Source organism: Ambystoma mexicanum, chromosome 10, assembly GCF_040938575.1.
Source record: "Ambystoma mexicanum isolate Mex_15411 chromosome 10, UKY_AmexF1_1, whole genome shotgun sequence".
NCBI classification, from domain to species: domain Eukaryota; kingdom Metazoa; phylum Chordata; class Amphibia; order Caudata; family Ambystomatidae; genus Ambystoma; species Ambystoma mexicanum.
Window position 1 is genome coordinate 1,599,474,790 of NC_090932.1, and position 23,133 is coordinate 1,599,497,922.

The 23,133-nt window shown below is 44.6% G+C and overlaps 1 protein-coding gene across 3 annotated transcripts in view; it reads right to left on the bottom strand.

The window, feature by feature from the left end:
• HIC2 (HIC ZBTB transcriptional repressor 2) overlaps positions 1-13,448 on the bottom strand; it is a 429,272-nt gene extending 415,824 nt beyond the window's left edge. The window contains exon 1 of one of the 3 annotated variants that reach the window (XM_069619961.1): positions 13,380-13,448. The gene's annotated coding sequence lies outside the window, so the exon portion shown is untranslated. The other 2 variants (XM_069619958.1, XM_069619959.1) reach the window with 2 other exon arrangements.
• Between the last annotated feature and the right edge of the window lie 9,685 nt (positions 13,449-23,133).

Consider the following 23,133-nt stretch of genomic DNA (forward strand, 5'->3'; position numbering starts at 1 on the left):
AGGACAACTCCTGTTGTGGGAACCCTTCACATGGGCATTGAGCAAGGCATTAAATCAATTGGACGCACATTACTATCTACCAAACTTGTGAACACAATGCAGCAAAACAAAAATGAAGGCAAAAAGCCAGAACTGAAACGAATAGGAAGGGTTGCTGGAAGAAGACCGACTCAGTGAAAATCACAACGCGGTGCTTTTAAAATGGAACAGGAAAAAGTCTGAATTTGCTCTGAAGGGTTGCAACTGAACAGACCAACGCAGTTAAGTGTAGCACCTCAGCTTGGATCCTTTTGCCTCATTTTATGCACCTTCTTGTTGGGGTCATGAAGCACTTGTGAGGCAGACAGATTATGCATTTGTGAATATACCAGCTTCAATCCATCAGAAGGACAACATTAAGGCACTATTTCGCTCTGCTTTAAAAGGGTCTCAAGGGGGCGCAAAAAGGTTACGATAAAGGCGAAGATTATTTATAATTCATGATTTTTATATGCCAATTTGACACAATTGTGAACTGTTATCATCCTTGAAGTACAGAATGATAATTTGAGGGTTTCCAAAAACGCATACTGGGACTGACCTTTGCTATCTTCCAAATGCTCACTTAAAGCTATAGCAAAATCCAAGCGGGTAAGGGCTTAAAATTCAGCCACTGAAACATACACTAAAGAAACAAGCCTAACAGCCCCTGAATGAGTATTGGATTTATTTTTGCGTAGAAGGCCTGCATGGGACAGCAAAGCAAAAAATAGCAATTTTTTTCTCCAATAACGCGTCCAGCGAATGGCATATCAGGAGGTTAACACAAGCCATCAATCTGCTGCAGTGAAGGTTATGGACCACAACAAAGCACATCCGAGGCCACAGGATTACACAAAGGACTAGGCTAAAATGGGCAAATGCTCCCTTCTCACCCGTGCCACGCCCCGACCAATCAATACATTATATGAAATATGCAACAGAAACATTTGCGACGTGGGCGCAGATATGGGGAAAAAATGTATCACATTCCTATCGGCTCCACAATAATTTACGGTATTAATTGCAAGGGCATTAAATTTCAGTAGAGGATCGTTAGCTGAGGTCTCGCGTTCTTTACAAGGATCAAAGTTATATTTTCCAGTGCATCACAGCAGCGACGACTGCCAGGCACAACATTTAGTGGGTGTTACCGCATGGTCAGCCCGACTTCTGCACCAAACCAACTACAAGGAAAAGCCATCCAGGTCATTGACTAGTGATTTGGTGGCAGAATCTACTGAATGGTGTGGTCATTTCAAGACAGGAAGAAAAAAAAATTGTAAATGTGTAAGATAGAAAAAGAAAAAAAATTATAAATCCTTCAGCTATTGGTCAGTTGCCTGACTTAGAAGCAACATTAGCCACTGCAATAATGTCTCCATTGATACTGTGTAGCATATGCTTTTAGCAAAATGTAAAGTCGTGAGAGCAGAACACTTAAGCCTTTGTGTAATGCTATTAGGAGAACTAGGAATGAAGAATATAGTAAACTACGAGTTGAAGAGGCATCCCTTGCTTAGTGCAAACATTCTTCCTTGTGCAATTGGAAAGAAAATAGGTATAAATGTTTCATCAAGGTATGCTAGTTTTATTGCTGTTTCCATAATGTTTTAATTTCCATGATGAAACACTAAAAAACAAAAATGTGTGGTGTTGCATTATATATGGCTTGCATAACTGCAATTGCTAACTGCTGCATCTTAAACGGTTTGTCATTTTTGTTAAAACAACCAACCCCTCATCTTGATGGACAACATGACAAAACAGCCACTCCCTTAGGGTGGCAGATGTCCCGGTTTTGCTGGGACTGTCCTGGTATTTTGCCCTTGGTCCAGGCGTCCTGAGACGAGTTTTGAAACCCTGTAGCAGGATTTGGGGAAGGCTGGCTATTGTCCTGGTGTTTTTCGGTGACACTCGAACAAATGCCGAAATCGGGCAGGGGGGGGGGGCATGAAACTCTTGTGATTCATGCCCTCCCCCTTCCTCCAGGACTTCTCTGCTCCATGTACTTACAGGTACTTTGTGCAAATAAGGCCGCCGACATAGAGGTAGGACTACAGTTTCATTGGAGTCCGGTGTGTCCAAACTGAAGTCCTGCAGTCTCATTGGAGTCATTTGTATTGAAACTGTAGTCCTACTATTATGTCAGTGGCCCGTCCCTTTTTTTTTTAACTTTAAAAATCTGGTCATCCTACATACACTCCCTGCTCAACCACAGACTATGATATGGTTCAATCTAGCATTTAAACTCCAAAACATCCGTTTTCACTAATCTCAAATACGCTCTCTTCCCAGTGACCTCTCATCTCCTACCATATTACACTACATGCAGACCACCTAGCACACAACATCTTTAGTAACACCACATTAACCATGGCTGAGCAATGCCAAACCCGTGGCTAACTCGGTCCCGCTGTGCTATCATTTAATAGATCATATGTTCTTCTGTCTGGATAAAAGCACATATAAATGCGTCACTGCCACTAACATACAACTATACCGGCATTCATGGCTTGGGACCCGCACTCAACATCTCAGGTTTCACATCCGCCTCCCCTCTAGTCCACTGCTAGCTACTCCCTTTGTTGCACAAATAGTAGAGGTGCTCTATACAAGTCCAGTTCACATTACAAACAAACAAAACAAGGGAATTCGTAAAACCAACATTTGGCCATTACATTAAAAATAAAAACGAAGGGACGGTTCAAAGCCAAAATAGGTTTATGGCTGCTCAATAATTGCATTTATAATATTAATGATGAGTTTTCTTAGATTTGCAGACACAATAAAGTAGACGTTTCCACTTGGAAGTTCAAGATGTCTTTCAATAAAGTATTTTTAGGACAAAAAGCGAATTTTGATTTGAAAAAAAAAAAGGAAAAAAAAGGGGGGGGGAGGATAAAACCTAATAAACACTTTGATACAGAGTGAATGAGGGGTCAGAGAAGGATATAAGACATCAAATACTAGGAGGTTACAATGGAGAAAGTTGCCTTTCCATAAAAAGCAAGAGTTCTGTAAACACTAGAATAGTATTGCGCAAAGAGTGCACCAAAGTGCCAATGCTTCACGTTTCTTCTTTCAAAACTGTATTGTGTTTTGAGTAACGTACATTAAAACAGCGCAAAAGGATTCTTAAACCAATAGAAACACTAATTATCAAGACTGTAAAAAACGAGAAAGGTATGAAAAATAAAAGAGAAAGTAGCATAAAATAGTTTATATCACCGATTTCCATAACAGGTTTATTATGCAGTGGGAGTTGTATTACATTATTCAGAAACAGAACAATGCTAGGAAGCCACACCGCTATTTGGACACTCGAAAACACCATCTTCCTTCAGCACAATTTCAGCAAAGTATTCATGGATCATCCTATACCATAATTTGCTTGCCAATATGGGGAGCTGAAGTTGTACCAGCGTAGGAAATTCTACAGAGGAGAAGGATGAGGAATACGTTGGAGGTAAATCCAATCGAAAGAACGTTACCAGTTGGTAAGTAACTTGTTCTTCGAATGGATTGTGTCCACCAACGTATTCCTCATCTTTGATAGACTCCCAAAGCAGTATGCAGAATTTGGTGGAGGCAATAGAATTTGAGATTGTCGCCATTTTATAAAGCCGAATATAGTACCGCCTTACCAAAAGCAAAATCCTGAGAGTGGGAAGCATCTAGACAGTAATACTTTGTGAATGTATGCAGTGAAGACCAAATTGCTGCATCACAGATCGATTTAATAGGAACGCCCCTTTGAAGGGCTGCCGCAGAGGCTATACCTCTGGTGGAATGAGCCCTTAAGCTTTCTGGCGGGTCCTTGCCTGCCAATTTGTAACATTCTGAGATGCCAAGAACAATCCACCTTGATAATGTCTGTTTTGAAACAGCTTCACCCAATTTCCTTCCGGTATATCCAATAAAGAGTTGGTCATCCACTCTGAGTTTGGAGAACCTAAAAGTATAAAAGCTTAAAGCTCTTCTAGGATCCAACCAATGGAGCCTCTCTTCCTCTTTACCGGGATGTGGGATGTGGGGGGGGTAGGGGGTAGAACGCCGGCAGAACAATTTTCTAATGTAGATGTAAATCAAATCAGATAGAACCTTAGGTAGGAAGGAGGGTTTTACCCTTAAGACAATCCTGTCCTTTTGGAATACAGTATAGGGTGGCCTGGAAGAAAGTGCCTGCAACTCGCTCACTCTACATGCAGATGTCAAAGCGACTAATTATATGGTTTTGAAGGTTAACAACCTCAATGGACATGTGTGCAAGGGTACAAATGGAGCACACATTAAAAACTTTATGAATCAGATTAAGGTCCCAAACCGGAACTTGAAAAGAAGAAGGTGGGAACACATTTGTGAGCCCCTTTAGGAATTGAATCACCAAGGGAATTTTAAAGTAGGAACGCTCTTCCGAAGAGCCCTTTAAGATGGAAAGCGCTGCCAGGTAACCTTTGATGGTCCCAACATTGAGACCTTGGTGTCTCAATGATAAGAGGAAAGATAACACCTCTGGAACTGAACATAGAAAAGGATCAACATTATTTTCCCTGCACAGTCGCAAAACTTGTTCCAACCGCACAGAGATTTTGTTGCTGGCCTGCTTTCCGAAAGCAACACATCCATGACGATATCCGGGAGGTATCGTTGTATCTCAGCCTTTCAGAAACCAAGCGTGAAGGTTAAGAGTGTTAACCTCTGGATGGAGAACCTGTCCCTCCCTTTGTGAGAGAGGATCCTCTCTCTCTATCTGCGGAAGATGAATCGGAGGACAGATGGACATGTCTAGAAGGTCTGGATACCAAGTTCTCCTGGCCCAATCCGGGGCAATTAGGATCATGCGGCTTCCGAACCGTCTCAATCTCCTGATTACTTGAGGAATAATGGGGATCGGAGGGAACGCGTATATTAGTGGGAACTCCCAATCCACCACGAACGCTTCTCCTAGAGCTCCTCTCGGAAGAAATTCCCTTGAGCAATACCATTCGCACTTCCGGTTCGTCGCAAACACTAGCTGTTTCCATTTTCCCTTAATGACTGCTCTTAAGGAAACCTCCTTGCCACATTGCGCACAAAATGTCCAATGACACAAACCAATCCTGAAGTTGGAGGGCCTGAAGGATCTGAGAAAGAGTAACCATCTTGAACTTGTCCTTTCTAAGGAACTTGTTCAAGTATCTCAAGTCCAAGATACATCTCAGTCCTCGGTCTTTCTTGGGGATAAAAAAAATATGGGGAATACCAACCTTGTTCCTCTCCGCTACAGGTACCAGTCCTATAGCACCTTTCTCTAGAGTTAATATCTCCTGCTGTAGGAGCGGGTCTGGAATTGTCAAAGAGTGTTTTCCCGGTGGATTGTTGAGAGGCTGTGTTAAGAATGGAAGGCAGTAACCCTGTGCTATTGTTTCCAGAGCCCAGGCATCATAAGTAAGTTCTCGCCATTCTTGCAGATGCTGAGACAGTCTCCCCCCCACTGGTGTTTTGTGACGTAAGCTCTGAAAGCGGTTGCTGCCGCTGCTGATGGCAAAGAAGCTGGAGCTGGTTTTGCACTTTTACATCGTCCACCACGAGGGATTTTCCTTTGGCCTCTTTGACTGGCCATTCCTCTCGCCTTTCCAAATGAGGAGTAGTAACGATAGGCTCATCCCCTCCAAGATTGCCCTGATGAACGAAAAGGCTGAGGTTGCCCAACAGCGGCCCCTAAAGATTTGCCCACCACTTTTGAGGTCTGCAACCTCTCAGGGTTCTCATCAGCCTTGTTGCCAAAAAGGTGAGACCCGTCAAATGGCATGTTCAGAAGACGGGACTGCACACCTGGTGCAAAACCTGACTTCCGCAACCACGAAAATTTGCACATAACTGTGCTAGCAGCCATGCACCTACTGACGCTGTCTGCAGTGTCCAATCCAGACTGAAGGTATTCACGCATGGCCTCCTTTCCAGCTCGAACAATAGCTAGGAAACCCTCCCTTTCCTCCCCCTGGTATCTGCTCCGCCGCCATGGAGATGCACTCCCACAGAGTGTACGAAAATGTGGCTAAGGCACAAGTGAAGTGGCCGACTTCAAGGCCATAATGCCAGCTGAAAATAACTTGCGTGCCCATCCATCCACACGCTTGTCGTCCCTATCCGGAGCGATGGTAGGGTACGCCGCTTTGTTAGATGTAGCTGTGGCTGCCTGGACCACCAGACTCTCAGGAGTGGGGTGTTTGGACAGATAGCCGGGGTCACTACTGGAAAGGCTGTATTTTCTAATGAGGGATTTTTCCACAGCAGGGATAGAATCCGGGGGCTCCCAATTCTTGGCCACCCTATTTTGTAAGACCACATGGAAGGGTAAAACTGGATCTGTAGGTGGACCTTGGTCCAGATCATCCTGAATAAACTGAGCTGGTGGTTTGGCCCAGCCTAAATACTCTACCACTTTTGACATTAGGTGTCGATTCGCCTGGCTCTTGTTTGCCAAACTCAGTCTCTGGCGATGTATCCACACCACTGGCATTGTGCAGTGTGTCAATAAGGTCTTTCATTCTACTTTCTTCAGAATTGTGTGCATTCTTATCCTTTCAATCATTGGAAATAGAGCAGTGAGCTTTGTATAAAGGATACAAATGTGGAGAAAGTCAGGCTACTAGTTAGCCAAGCTTAACTAAAACATAAATGTCTAGCATATTTCATATAGGACATACATCTACATGTAGCCTGTTATTTGGTGTTTCTTAATATTTGGGAACGGGGACAAAGTGATTTTCCCATGAAAACACAATGTTGATGGAACTGGATCCAGATTAGAACTATGGCGTCCTGGTTCCTGTCAGAAATTTGGTTAGCAGGCCACAACTTCTCAAAATTTACAGAGCAGGCAGAAGCAACGTAGTGGGATGAGGGGACGGATGAAAAGCTAGAATAAATAGGAGGCCCAAGCAATGATGGGAGTTTTGATTTCTTAGCTTGTACAATCGATGACCCAGCACAATTTTGATTACCTTCTAGATAACTCAACATAGGATGTACATAACGAAGCAATACTCTGCTATGCCACTTAGTATGCTTGGCAGGAAAAAAGTGAACTACAGTCTCAGAACCAGACAACAGGGAAATCCCCAGAAATGCATTTTACATTCATGTGAAGCATTACAAGCATGGATAATAAACACCAGGAACGTGCACCAAAAAAGAAAAAACATACTGAAGGATACGAATGGAACAGCGCAAAAATGGAATGGTTGCAAAACTATGTATAATGTGAAATGTATGTTGGTATGCTGCTTTGTTGTATAGACAAACACAATTTAATTGTGAAAGCCCTAAAATCTCTCCACTGGCTACCGGTTGCTGCAAGGATCAAGTTCAAATCCCTCTACATGGGGGCAGGGGAACAGGTCATCTACAACTTGCTCTCACTAAATATTCTCCCTCCAGATCTTAACGTTCCTCCAGGACCAACTCTCTGTGTGTCAAGCGCTGTGGCCGATCTCCTTCCTCAGCAGGCTCCCTACTATGGAACAGCCTCCCACTTCCTCTTCTCTGGATCTCAAATTCCGGAAGCTCCTCAACACTTTCCTTTTCACCCCCTCCTTCCTCCTCTGCTAAAACCCACAGTTGCTGAGATTGGTGACCAGAGTCCGTATGTGTCCTTCAGGACGCTGGCCTCCCTCACCCAATCATCTTCAGCCCCGTCCACTCCCAGCACTTGCCTTGGCACCCACTGGCCTATGACACCTTAGGCCTGCACTTATTTATCAGCAGCCACTTACTCACCCATGCACTAGCACTGCTCTCCTGGTACACCTAACACTTAACCCCACTCCCTCATCCCTACTCTCTCTCTCTGCACTTGCACATTCTGAATGGTCACATGGCCTAGTAAGTATGATATTTTATTTGTAGCGTGCCCATACACAAGTGTTTCATGGCACGACGAGGAAAGGGAGGGGTACAAGGGAAGAGAAAACAACGATCTTACTAGGCCCAGTGTCACTGAATGTACAAGTGCAGGGGAGAGGGAAAGTGCTGAACACGTGATCAAAACAACAACAGGTAGTGCAGCCAGCATGTGGCAAGTGCAAGAATTAAGCACAGACAAAGCACAAACAATGTGCGTCTAATAAGTGAAGGTAAGGGGGCTGTAGGGTTGCAGATACAGACCTAAGCGCAAGGGGTGCCAGGAGGCAGAGCGGCTATGCAGCTGGTTGGGCGGGATCTCTGCCCGAATTCAGAGGGTAGCCAGGTGCCCAGTGCAGAAACAGACAGAGCAGGGGAGAGGAGGAGAGATGGCAGAAGCAAAGAGCAAGGTCTTGAAGTGCTTCCGGAACCGAAGATGGTTCTCCTCAAGTTTCAGAAAGGCAGGGAGGCTGTTCCACAGGGAGGCCCCAGCTGAAGAAAGATCTTACACCAACTCGTTGCTTGGAGAAGCAACTGACCCGGAGTGAGTTGGATGAGCGAAGAGCTCGAGTAGGAAGGTATTTCCGAAGGTATTGCGGTCCCAGGCCCCAGAAGGCCTTGTGGACAATGCAGAGGGTCTTAACTTAATCCTTGCAGCCACTGGGAGCCAATGAAGAGATTTCAGGGCTGGAGAGATACGATCCCTGGGCTTGAAGCCAAGGAAAAGTCTCGTAGTCCTGCTCTGGATGAGTTGCAGATGGTGGAGAGTAGTAGCAGGCAGATTTAGAAAGAGGCTGTTGCAGTAGACCAGCGTAGAGACAACCGGAGCTCTAGAGACAGTGAGCTTCTGGGGAAAGGAATACCTCCGAAGAGGTGCAGTTGGTAGTTTGACAGATGTTGGAGAAAAGGAAAGCGTGGAGTTGAAGACGACCCCGAGGTTCTTAGCCTCACAGGTGGGAGCAGAAAGAGGGCCAAGGGAGGCCGGCCAGAGAGTGACAGGAAAGGAAGGTGCAGGAGTGCTAATGAGGATTTTCTCTGTCTTCCTGGCATTAAGGCAGAGGTCGTTGGCGGCACACCACTCCTAGATTGCAGACAGTCAGAGATGAGAGAGGGAGAAGAGGTGGCAGAGGGGAGTCTGAAAACGAGCTCAGTGTCATCCGCATAGCACTGAAAGTTGGATCAGAGAGTAGCAATGCGGTGGGCGAGAGATGCCAGATATTGGTTGAAAAGCCAGGGAAAGAGACCCCTCTGGAACACCAGGAGTGCAGAGCGAGACAGAGGAAAGGAAGGACCCCAGTTGGACCTGGGAGGGTGGGTTCGAGAGGAAAGAGGTCAGCCAGGCCAGGGCCTGATCAGCGATACCCAGGTTGTCACGGAGGCAGTTGAGCAGGATGGCATGGTTGACCGTGTCAAAGGCAGAAGAGAGATTGATAGGATGTGGACAGAGGGGAGATTAGAATCAAGGTTGGAGAGCAGGTCTTCACGGATGTTAAGGAGAGCAGTTTCCGTGCTTCTGGCTGCTCTGAAGCCAGACTGACTGTCATGGAGACAACCAATAGAATCAGTGTGGAGGTTGGTAGCTTTTTCAGGAGTTTGCCCAGGAATGGAGGGATAGAGATTGGGCGACAGGCGGGCAGGAGGGGTCGGCTGTGGGTTTCTTGAGAAGAGGGTGCATAAGAAGAGTGCTTCATGGGGGAGGGGAAGGCTCCAGTGGCGAAGGAGTGGTTGCAGAAGTCGGCCAGGGCAGAGTAAGGGTGTCAATCTGGTCTTTGATGAACCGGGAAGAACCTGTTTTGACGAGACTTCACAGATTAGACTTGTCTAGAAATCTCGAATGGGGAGAACAGAGGAGAGGAAGAGAAAGAGGGAGGAGAGGCAGCAGAGAGAGAAGCGGGAAGAGGAGGGGAGAACGAGAGGGTGGACAGGATGTCCTGGGTTTTAGAGATGAAATGAGAAGCCAGGGCCGTGCAGAGGGCCTGGGAGGAGACAGGAAAAGTAGAGACTGCAGCAGGATTGGCCAGCTCTTTGCAGATTTTAAAGAGTTCGGCTGAGTTGTTAGATGCCGCAGAGACACAGGCTTGGATGTGCGCTCTCTTCTTGTAAGAGTGTGCCTCTATCTTTCATTGTTTTATTTGATTTTCATTCCGATGTTCCCTACCTGCTGCCCTGTGGGCGCTTTGAAACACAATTTACTTGATAGATAAGCATCAATACAATTGGATACAAATGCACAATAAATAAATGCTCAAACAAGGGTGACATCAAACAAGGACATCAGATTCTACGTATGGTGCATGCATCAGACATATGAGTGGAAGAGTGACTAATTCCAAAAGGGATTTCACCTCCTCTTTTAGCTCCTTGGGTTGAAAGAAACATGCCACAAAACCCATAGACTTAAGTAAAATGCATGTCATTTGGTATGCTCTGGCAACCAATACAGGTAAATGTAATAACAGCTTGGCAGGGCGGGTTTGTTTTAAACAGAGCAATGGCAGTCAAAGTAACCCCTAGCAGCAGCTTCTGTTGCGATAACCAAGCCCTGCAAAAACAGGAGTGTAGTCGCTCTAAATGCCCGGAGTGTGGGATCACGAGGTGCAATTGCAAACCAAAGTAAGAACTTTGCACACCTAGCAGGGAACCGTGAGAGCAATTTAGGTAGAAACGTACATGGTAAGAACATTTTTTGCAAATGGCATTCAAGTGTTGAAAGAACCAACTATGCAAAAGAGTCATACAAGATGGCATTTCAAAATGTATTATATAATTAAATACACGTTTGTAATTACAACACTTGGTTTCTACTACAAGCATTGCTTATTGGGATACGGGCGGTCCAGTAAAAACCCAACAAAAGAGGTTTAATTAGGTTGCGAGCTGCAGCTAAAATTATTCTTCAGTAGCAGGTGGCACGCTTTCCATCGTAAAGGGGGTGGGCAGATTTGACCTCGCAGGGTCAACCTTCAAGAGTTAAACTGATTTAAATAATTAGGTCCACAACTGTCAGGCACCACCAAAAATAATGTCCTCTAATAATGCTTTTAGGATTACATTGCTAATGAAAAGCCACAAAAAAGTCCACTTGCAGTCAAGGAAGACAGGTTTTTTTTCCTGCCGGTAATGCACAGTAATCTGGAGGTTTACTGGTTTGTGCTGTTTTTAAAATGTGTAAAAACGTTTACTAAAAAGTTAGATGCTCTGCAGTCAGAAAATGTCAAAGTAAGTGAATACATCAGCCTGCTCTTAACAAGTTGAAGTAGACATTGCATTCTTTCTTGGAGATGGGATGCTTGAAGTCGCATTTAAAATATCGGAATTAAGCGCACGCCTATTTTAAAAAGTATACAAACACATTAGCATTCCTAAAGAAATCAGCAGCAAATGTTTGTATTGTAAGAAAACTGACGCCCTTCTGTATGCAAACACACAGGCAAAACAGTTCTGTAATCACATTATTCCTCAAGAAAATAAATATAGGACTGACAGCATGCAAATGGCACTTTACATGGTGTCCGTTTGCATCTTGCCCGCAAGGCAGGAGGCATATGAGCATTTCGTGAAAAACCTGATCTCTTGCTCAATGCCTTGCCACATCACAGAATTTAAATAGTCTCTCCAGGGTGTGAGCGTTGCTGCTAGGAGGGGCACTACGGCCGCCTTTTGGAAGTTACTGCATACACAAATTCAAGGCAACACACTGGGACACACGCATAAAACGACGGCAGGGGGCATGGTATTCATCACAATGTCCTTTAGACAAAGATCACACCTGGTCCTCAACTTTAACCCTAACACGGCCGTTTCTGTCTCCCCACCCCGACAGGTCGCCCCATGCATTAGTGTACATTTTGTAAAAATACGCTCGAACCTTGACCCCGTACTCCCTTCTGGTATGCGCATATTACGCGATCATGAATTTAAATAGCATATCACACTTTTCCGGTATTGAGAACACGTGTAGGTTAAGGAATAGGACGTAACACCATCAAAACATTTGTATGCCGGAGGGGTGGGAAGTTGCTGAATAAACCGTGAATATTTTTAACGCCGCTACTTGCTCTAAACCTAGCCGGCTCGTGAAGCATAATGGCGATTTATGATGTGGGAGCATCGCTACAATACAACACCGGCTGTTTCCATTTCCCCTTAATGACTGCTCCTAAGGAAACCTCCTTGGCACATTGCGCACACACTGAGCCGGGCAGGGGAGGAAAGAAACAAGCTGATGTCAACCCACGCGAGAGGCAAGTATTCCAGTTCACCTGGAAGAAGGAGTTCAAACAGAAGTAAATGATTGACTTTTCCACCACGACTGGAACTCATGTAAACAAGCGGATGTCTCCCAAAAAGTACTTCAAGCCAAACTAACACTTATTAAAGCGTGATTGTTTGCTATATTTTGACCACCCCTCCGGGGACAAAAAAAACATTAAACGGACGATCCTTTTTACACTTTACATACAAAGGTTAGAGCATTCGTTGTATTATTGTAAATCGTGGATGTCAAAAACGTGAAATGCAAAATAATAAGAATGGGATAAATAATATCTACAACACGACCTGTCCCACAGAATACAGATAAGATATCTTCTATAGAATTACAGACCAGAAACAATCATCAAAAATGCATTAGGTCTCCATGGGTACTTATAGAAATATAGAGAAGGGATCTATAGAATGTATCGGAGGCAGATCAGTCTGGAACTACGGCGAGGGGTGCGCTTGGAACAGGGGTCGGTATAAGTTGGGGTAATCGATAGATACCTGCATGGCTTTGTGCTCTCTGTGCATGGGGTAGAATGGCGCCCAGCAGCCCCTCTGTGCAGGATACAGAGCTGCAGAGGATCAGTGCCCGCGCTGTGCCAGGAGGACACCCCCTCCCCAACACTACCCCGCCCACAGGGCTTTCTACCACACTGCAGGCACATCGCCTCCGCTCTTCAATAAACCCCCTCCTTGCTGAGTTTAGATGGGCACAGGGCAGCAGGCCCACGCCCCCTCTATTCAGCCCACCCCGTTTGACACATTACCCCCACCCCCTGGCCGTCGCACACAGGTCCATTTGGAACTGTACTAACATCTGCTGAGGGGGGGCGGACAGCGCTTTTCGGGTGCCCCTTCTCTAGCTGGCACCGAGGGCTGTAGAATGCGGGGGTGTATTGAGCCCCCTTCGCTTACCACACCCCTGGACTCCCTCCCGGCCCCCGCCGGCTCACCTCACTCAGTGCATGGTCCGGAGGGGCTCTCCCTGCCACCCTCTCACTCCGCTCGCTGCTGCCTCCCCAGCGCCATCTTGTGAGCCTGTGACGTGGGAGCTGCTCACCCCTGACCCACATTTGAATAGGAGCCAAATGAGAAGGAGAGGGAAGCCGGGCTGTGCCAGGGCACGGGGGGGCAGAGCCGCTGCCCGCCTCCTGCAGGCCATGTAGGACTGGGGAGCAGCACAATGCCCGCCTCCTGCGGGCTTTACTTACTACAAGTGCGTTGCGCACGCAGTACCCTCCTCCTGCGGGCGGTGCACGGCTCGTGCAGGCAGAGCTTGCCTCCTGTGGGCGCTGCACGGGGGGAGAGAGAGAGAACGCGCCGCCCTCCCCTATAGGGCGAATTGCACGAACACTGCCCACCTCAAGCAGCACTGCATGCAAAGTTCCAGGGAATTACACTGGGTCTGTGAGGAACAGTCCTGCACAATGGCAGAGATGCACTTTCCAGGTAGGAATGGCGGGGTGGCACTGCACCGCCCTTCCAATTAGGCTTTTAAAACTAGCAGCAGTGCGCAGGGCTCGTGCAGGACAAGCATAGGTAGCCTAGTTGACCCTACGCTACAGCTGCACGGAATTGCGTAGTGGCACTGCAGTAAGCATAAAGGATTACGGAGCGGTGCCCGACGCAGGTACTACTCCCCTACACAGGTAGAACTAGTGGTGCTACACAAATAATCCCCAGAAACAGCTGCAGGAGGACTGAAAACCCGTGCAACTGCAGAAAGGACCGGGGAGCTGCAGCGTCCACCGAGCAATATCAGTTACAGCTGCACTCGTCAGCCCAAACGGGGAAGGCTGATTTGCCTGCCTTATCCACCCGTGAGCATAAGCACCGCATTTGGTGGAACAGATACAGCAGTATTACTATGGGTGCACTCTTGGACTTAGGCAACATGCGATACAGCTACCCGGCATGTCGTGCTGATGGAAACGAAGATCAGTAGGGCCTGTGATACAACTATTCAGGAAAAGGCATAACAGCAGCCCTGTCCACTCATTGCAGCTTATTATACAGTGGCACTGTCCCGTTTAGGCTGGGAAGGCACCGATGCGCGTCTCTTATGAGCTGTAATAAAGTTGTACATTTTAAAGGTACAAAAGACTGGTGGAGTCGTACTGCCCCCTACTGCATACTATTTTAAAATGTCTTTATAGCGCAGGTGGGACTGGGCGAAACCAGCAAGGCCAATGTGCAGATTGTGATACAATACTGACACTACACATGGAGCACTGGCTGGGGGAATAGCATTGCCCAGGACTTGGCACTTTGGGAAAGCAGGTAAGCAAACGCACTGCAGCTTGTGGTCTGGGCGCTGCACAGATAGGCAGCACCATCTGCCTACAAGATGTCTTCTTTATAGACCGCGGTCTACAAGCTCCGACTCTCCCTAGGGTTTGAGGAGCCAACGGTTGCAAACCCTTGAATGCGCTGGTGTAGTAGGACTGCCCTGACAATCTGATTGTACACTTGCACCCAAAGAAATGTACAACATCATAATGCAATCATATCATTACTACACGCCAGTACAAACCACTCTTGATGTGGAAATACATGTTTTACGTTTGTATCTGTATGCCTCTTCATCTACTGCACTTGCATTTTTTTAAAGGTCTCTAGGCCCCGTACATTTTTTTTTATTTTTTTTTATTTAGGCTCTTACATTTTTATTTTTTCTAATCCCCTTGCAGATTTCAATCTGATTTGCTTATTCCGTGAAAAATGAGCAAAATCGATGTAAATGTACTAGATGCAAATGCCATAAAATGCATAACGATATAAACCATCTAATTCTAGAAACACCTCTACTCTATTACCTTATCTTTAGATATTGTTTCTCCTGTTTTGGAATACCATGTGTTAAACACAATGGTAAGCCCATTCGCCCTTGGTTCTTATTTTCTTTAAAAATGTTTAGGACTCAACTTCGCTTCCAATTGGTTGGAGAAAAAAAAAAGAGTACATTGCTTACCTGTAACTCCTGTTTACAGCATTGGTCTCTTTCATTGATTCACATGCTTTGAATACTGTCAGGCTGGAAATCCTCGGTTACCTAATATATTGCACTAAGTACCGATAAGTACTGTTTGCTGTTCTTGCTGGATTGCTGGAGAAAATCACCCTGAGACTCCCGTTGAGCCTGCTGCCGTTCCGTGCACACGCGGAGCAAATCGTCCAGGAGGACGTCTTTGTGTGTAGCACCTGGCGTGCCTGTCTTCCTAGAAACAAGGTGACTATGTGTTTGGCTCTTTGTGTTTGTTTGACCTCTTTGGACTTGCTCACAGATACGCCTGCTTTACTTTTGTATATTCTTACTTAGTAAGCGTGTATTCGTATCTTCTTTTTTTTAAGGCATTTCCTGCAGGAAGGCTCCGCCCCATTGACCTTGTGACGCACAGCCTGCCTTTCCTCCTTTTTTTTTTTTAAATACCATCAGCTTGGCGCACCCGCGCCGCGCACTAAGTACCGATAAGTACTGTTTGCTGTTCGTGGCGCGGGTTGCCAGACTTCTATTCCATAATTGCCTGACTCTGTGTGGCAGAAACACTGCGCACGTCCTTGGAATAAAAGGGTAGGAAGCCATTATTAATGCTATTTATCCTAGTTATTATGTGTTATTGTTATCTTTTACATTGTTTAATGTGCTAAAGTCAACGGCCAGATTACTGATTGACTTGTTGATCACATATTTTGAATTTATTGAATGTTTGTATACACAAAATTAAACCTATTTGTGAATTGAGCGAGTTGAGTGAAAAAGTGTAGTAACATACTCTCGCTCTCTAGTGAAAGAGACTAACTGAAGTGGTATCCATCTGTGATACAAATGGATAAAGTCCCGTACACGCTGAAATCCGGCATGCCGGCAGTAAATCTTGCATTGTTCAAGGAGGGAACTGTTCTGAATCCAAAACACACGGTTGCAACACGGCTCACACCAAATATCCAACACCCAAAAAAAAAATGGCACCCTGCTTAGGAGATAAGAGAGTGGGAACTAAAAACAGGAACCGCTTAATGTCACAGGTTCCTGATATTCGCTCATATTATAACTTAAATGTGGAGATGGGGGATGATTCTCGCCAAATACAACAGGTCAAAAACAAACATCAGAAAAAAGATAAGCTCCTTGAATTGAATACTCGACTTGACATCGAAGTAGCTGCTATTCAAACAAATGCTCCAGTGATGCCTAGTGCAGGGACTACAAATATAATATCGGACACTACAATGGAGCATGAAAGCAAACAGTGTGAGAAGGATAGAGTGCATATACCTAATGTACTTGAAAAAATTACTGAGAGCCCTCCAAAACTATGCTCAGTCGAGGCCCAACAGAGACTGTGAGAAGCCTACCAAAACATGCAAGTTACAGGACAAGTAGATGAGGAAGCGCTCAATTTTATGAACTTGAGCTCTGCCTCCACAAATGAAGAGGAAGTCGTATTTGTACATTCAAATACAGGTGACCTAATGCAAGTGGACAACTTGTCCCCAATCCCAATGCAATGCTCTTGCAACACCAACATGCTGAGGGTTGAGGAGGAAAATATAATGCGTACTTCAGTAAATCAAAAAACAAAAACCTTGTTAGATATGTCTGAATGTTCTGAGGAAGAAGCTTTTGTGAATTCACTCTCATTTGTTCCTCCAACTCCCAGGCAGCCCATGAGAGGGAAAAAAAACATTTTGGTGAAAAGCCTCATATTTTAAGGCTTGCTGAAACCCATGCAGAAGAGGACCTAGGGCAGGCAGAGACTAATACAACTCTGTTGGCGATGAATACAGCTTTACTGTCATTAGCCAAATTATATGAAGCCATGGACCATATATAATCAGACTATTTTGTTGAACAAATTAACAAATCAGAATAATAACTGCCAGGCATGGACCAATAATCAGACTATTTTGTTGAACAAATTAACAAATCAGAATAATAACTGCCAGGCAATGGGTGAACTGAGAGAGTGCGTTCAACAATATGAAATATTCAGACACTGTGAAACAAAAAATTCTGAAACTCAGACCGAATCCCCTCCTAATCAAAAGACTAAGATAGCCTTGCAATTTAAACAATTTAACTTTGGTGGGGCGACTACTATTGCTAGATTAGTGGAAGTGCCAAAGCCACAGAACAGTGTAAGCTGCCTATAAATAGGATGCCCCCAGTAGCAACCAGGGAGGACACTACCCATGAGAAAACACAACATGAGGATCTTAGTGTCCCACAAAAACTGGATGCAAAACAAAATAAACAAAATAAAGGGAGTCAATCTCTGACAAACAAGACAAAAAGGTCAATGACTGCTGCAAAGACAGGTAAAGGCAGAGCTAAAAACAGACGAATTCTAAAGATAATAAGTGTTGCAAAAGAAACCATTGAAAAACCAAAAGTCAGCAAGGAAAACAGTGATCATACAGGCATCTTGCCTGTAAGTAACACAAACAAAATCACCCCAAGCTTATTTTACAAACCATTAAGCGATTTGGTGGCGGTAGAAGTAGCCATGAGAGAAAATGAAAAAGCCCAATCCCAGATACCCACCATTATCGAAGTGACAGACTCAAGGTTGAGTGGATTAACTGAGGCTCAAATGAGAGAGGAACTAAGTAAATAGTTGATAAATACATGTCCAATAGGGTAAAGGAAACCATGTAAATTGGTCCAAATAGAAAGGAACAAAATACCATGCCACAAGGTTTGCTGGTGGGAGGCTTTGATGCGAACATGACAGCTACAAACAGAGAGCCAATGGAAACTGCCAGCACGAGGAAAACCGTGCAATGGCAAAAGAACATGAACATGACCAAAGAACAAACATTCAAGTCGAGAGCAGTGACTCAAAAGAACTGCCATTGCTTTGTACTGGAATGCAGAGATCACCCATTCCAGCAATTTGATTTGAATCGGTCAAGCGTCACAAATATCTGCAGGGAGTATCCCAACTAAAAAACATAACAACATCTGATATCGATAGGGTTGAATTCCTGGATGACCAAGACCTGTCACAATCTCGAATATCCGTCCATTCAACCATTCTTGCAGACATAATGTGGCAGGCAAACTCCAAGAAATGGAGTCCACGTATCTATGGCTTCAATCCTACTGGATTAAACGAGGGAAGACGCAATCTGTTGGTCCGTTCGTAACTACCCGCAATAAAATAAACATTCCGACTTATATGTTGGAACACTCGTGGGTTCACGCACTTTACGAACACTATAAACACAGAACTTCATGAATTAGACCTAGTGGTCTTGCAGGAAACCTGGATGGTGGAAGCCCCCCATCTGGGATGTTTATGAAATATTTTTGCAGCCAGCCATATGTCTCCCCCGAGGTAGACCAATGGCAGATCTTTTGATAGCAGTGAAGAGATCAAGGGGTTTTAAAACATCAATGTATGATTACAATACCCCGTTCATTCAAACCATCAAGTTGAGTAGTAACTCACACCTGCTTCGAATTGTCAACATCTATTGGGGAAAATCACATTTGACACCTGATTGCTTTTTTGAATTACTCCAGGAGGTCTTTGACAAGATTGCCAAGGAAATAAATGTGAATTACATAATGGTTATGGGTGATCTTAATCTACATCTGTTGAATAAGGGCAAAAGGGCACCAACAGCTGAAGAGAGCAGATGGTTCACAGTCATGGAAAATATGCAGTTGTTACTGCTAAATGAGTCAGTGGAGGGGGACACGCAGGCTGCCAGTACTTGGTGCAATGGCCCATTTAAAGCAATAATAGGCTACATATTTGTAAATACAACAATGCTGAATGCAATTCAATCCATGAACATAAAACCAAAAAGGGAAAGTGATCACAGTCAACTTTGTCTCACTTGGGAACAGGAGGAAAATCAGTGCAAAAGCAACTGTCGCACCTACAAAGGTGCCATAACCGCAAGTAACAGGAGGAATAGAATCAAATGGTTGTAAGCGACTTCAATTCAACACTACAGCTAAGTCAATGCCTAGTCTGGGATGCTGATGGAAGCCCATATTGATGTATTTTTATGTCCAGTTCGTTTACTCTGGATGACAACCCTTATATAACACCCCTCTCTCAGAATCCTCCTGACCCCGCTGAGCCAAGAAGTAGGTTTGTTTTGTAAATTTAAAAGGTTTATTTGAAAATTAAACAATATATATCTATCACACTTTTATAATAAATTAATATTTTAGAGCACACTTGTGAGGATGATAGTGATCAACAATGGATAATGTTACAGTGGTACACTCTTTTTGATGGCTTAGAAGTGATATAGAGAGGATAAAGTAGCTGAGAATGCTTTTATGGCTTCAAGGACAATGCAATGAAGAATGAAAATGCAGTACAGAAAATAAACTTGATATGACTTCAACAAAAGACAATGTAATCACTTTTCTTTGACAATTCACCCCCCTTTATGCAAGGTAAAGAGATGAAAGGAAAGCACACAGTTCTCAGGAATGCAATCAAATATAATTCAGTTCATCCCTAGCAAGCTTAGAGGAAAACGGGTAGGAGTTTGAAACACAGGCAATATACTTTGATGTGGTATGCAAAGAAGTGAAAAATATGCTAAAATGATTTTAATTCCCTCTAGAGGTTCAGGGTGGGTGACAGCTACTTTGTATTAGTTCAGGATCACTTTAGCAATGCTCTATGAATGATTGTCAGGTTGCATACGAATTTCAGCAAAGGAAAGCAAGGATAAATCTTTTTACACGTGGCTGAAATTAAGCAAAATGTCAAATCGTGGCAAATTTAGTCACGTGCCTCAAGCGCACTTACGGAGGGAGTATGAGGAGTAGCAAGTCGGTTTAGAGCTTGTTGGAAAGCCTAGAATCTTAGCTGTAACAGACGGTTCCGGAGATACGGACGATTTAGTAAAGGTAGTTTTTCGGATTTGAAATTTGAAAGCTCAGAATGACAGATGACAGTTTTCAGGTTTAAAGATGACAGAATGACACGATTCTAGGAGGCAGTTCTAAATAGGTTAAAATAGTTTGGATTAGATTATTTTAAACTAAGAGATTGGGTTTTGCACAGTTCTGGCGGTACTCACAATATATTTTGGACAGGAATGCGACTTTGCCACGGATCGGGTCAGGATTTGACTGCGGTTCCCTCGCCACGGACGGTCTCGGCCTGGTTCTGCTCACTGGATAATTCTACCTTCTGGGTCAGCTCTGGTAGCGGCACTGCACAGCGGTCTGGATCTATGGTTCTGCCAAAAGTTCTCGGCACTGCACGGCGGTCTGGTCTCTGGTTCTGACAAAAGTTCTTGGCACAAATTCAAACAGCTCGCCCGGCTGTTGAATAGTTTGCAAATGATTTGGAGGCCTGCTGAAAAGGATTCAGATTGTGGATTCGGGCCTCTCTGCTACAAATTCTGGAGTTCATTTCTGGTCTCTGGAGATTGATGGATTTGAAGTCTGGATCTCTGGATGTGAAGTCTGAAGTCAAAATGCTTCGCAGAAAGTGAAAAAGAAAAAGTCCTATCTGGCTTCCAGTGGCTCTTTTTATGTGTTTAGAAAGTGGGTGGGTCGGCTAATTCTGCATGCCCAACCCTCTCCACTTATCATTGGCCAGTTCCTCCTCTCTTCCTTGATTGGGGGAAATGGGTTGTGAGTCAGAGTGATGAGGTAGGTTTATGGTCAGAGGACCCTCCCCTTGTCAAATTGCACACAAATCTATTTCTGATCCAAATACATATTTATCTATGTACCATTTTTCTAATATTATACGTCCAGTTAACATATTTTCTGTAGCACCAAACCGTCCAATCCCTGTCTTTGTAAGATGTTGTGTCCACTTATGACAGAATTCGGCCCCTTTCATCCAGATCACGACCTCTAAACCTTTCCAGATTTTACACAAATGTGCACCAGGGATATGGGTTTCAGATGATAAAGTGTCAGATTTTTAACATGCATACATTTGGAGTAACAACCTTTTTTTCCGCTACTATCCCCAAGAACATATCACAGTTTCCTAACACCTCTTAAAAGGTGCACAGAAAAATCACAAGAATAATGATGTTATTTATATAATTTTTACAAGTCCGCACTATGAATTATCCATCTTTTTAAAATTATGCTCTGGCCCCAAAGGGGTGTGGTTTTCCAAAGCACATGGTGGAATTTCTGGTTTATCCACTTCCCCCAAGCTCAGCTTGCTAACAGGTGCAGTGCCCCTCCCAGTTTCTCCCAAGAGGAAGCCATTTTACGACCCCCCCAATATAACATTTGCCTGAGTCCAGGACAGGGCTTTGTTCAATTTCCTGCAGTCTGCAGGTACCACTCCCCTAATTCAATCAGAGAGGTGTCATCTCCTTTTGGCAGGGGCAGCAGGATGCAGCCAGGCCTGGGAACACAGCTGCTGAATTCCCTCTCCTGTCGGGGGTAGTTGTCAGGCAGAATCCAGTTTCATTAAGCCAGGCTTCAGCCAAATGTCACTTTTGTTCCCAGTTTTTCTTCATTCAAATCAAACTCACAATTTCTACACATGCAGCTAGAATACTGATTCTAAGTTCAAAACTATGACATTTAACAGTTGCAAACTATGTGACACTCAAAAGTAGGTCACTCATTTAATTTAAACATTTCAATTTTAGTGGTTTTAAATCCAATTTCAGTTAAGCTGCTGACATCCACAGCTCAGCCAGTTTTGTTATAAACATTGTTTTAGGCTCTTCATCTTTCCAGATTTTGTATGCACACAAAACTTCATTCTGCCAGATGTCTGCTGGTGTTCAGTAAGATTTTTGAATATCCTGCAATGTTTGAAATAGGCATTTTGAGCTTGCATTCAGGGAAACAAAGGTGATTTTAAAGCGCTTTATTAGCCAACCGGCACTGCTGTTTTTCCTTTGGCACACATTTCACTCATGGCACTCCTGGCCCATCATGCTTGCACTGGTGGGTGGCAGGTTAGGCAACCATTTTGGTGTGCGCACAAACTGCACGGTTTTCCCGGTTTCTGGCGCAACTGGGGGCTTTTCCGCCATCTTGGATTTACTAAGCCCACAGCACCAAATGTTGCAGCTTAATAGTCCAAACGTGGGTCAGGACACCCAACAAGCCCCCCAGCCAACTGCACTTTGATTTCGAGTCGAGGGGGAGTCGGGTGCAAAGGATGTTTTGATCCACGCGCTGGTATGTCCGTATCATCTTCTTCCAATTCCGTAGATGGCACAGTTCAGCATCTTTTCCTCCATCCAGTTGGATCGATCGGTTCTCCTCGCCGGTCCTGATGGGAATATTGGGCGTTACCCCGAGCCCCTCGGATCTTTGCTCCCGGTCTCCGGGTCATCCTCCTTGGTCGGTGTCCATGGTTTCATCTCTCCTAGGATGATAAAGCAAAGCGGCAATACACATTCCTAGACATTTTTCCACCACTATTAATGGTGTGGCAAACATATACATTTTATACATCCGAATACATTTTGCAGTCATATTTTTAAAAACAAGATATAACCGGAGACATTTGTGTCAAAAATCATAATATTTTAGAGACTATATGTGGGATATTTTAGGATTGGAACTGAATTAATCTGGAGCGGCCCCCTCTGCTATTGCAGAGGACTACTCCAGTTGTTGCAGAGTGTGCCTAGGATGGCAACACTTTAGCTGATTTATATGGACCCACTTATCTTCCCCCTCTGCCAAACTGCCTTTGGGGATGCGGATCTTGTATGCAACAGGGGAGATCATGTCTATAATTTCAAACGGTCCCTTCCATGTAGGCAAAAACTTTCGCTGTTTGGCCTGGTTCCTTTGGAAATTGTATAGATAGACCCGGACTCCCACAGTATATACTTTCCTGGAAGTTTTCAAATCGTAATGGGTCTTCATGCTATCAGCTGATCTTTCTAGATTCCGCTGAGCATAGGCAAAAGCATGCTGATGGTGTTTCCTTAAATTCTCCACATACTCATGAGTTGTGGAGGCATTTATCAGTGTCTGCTCCT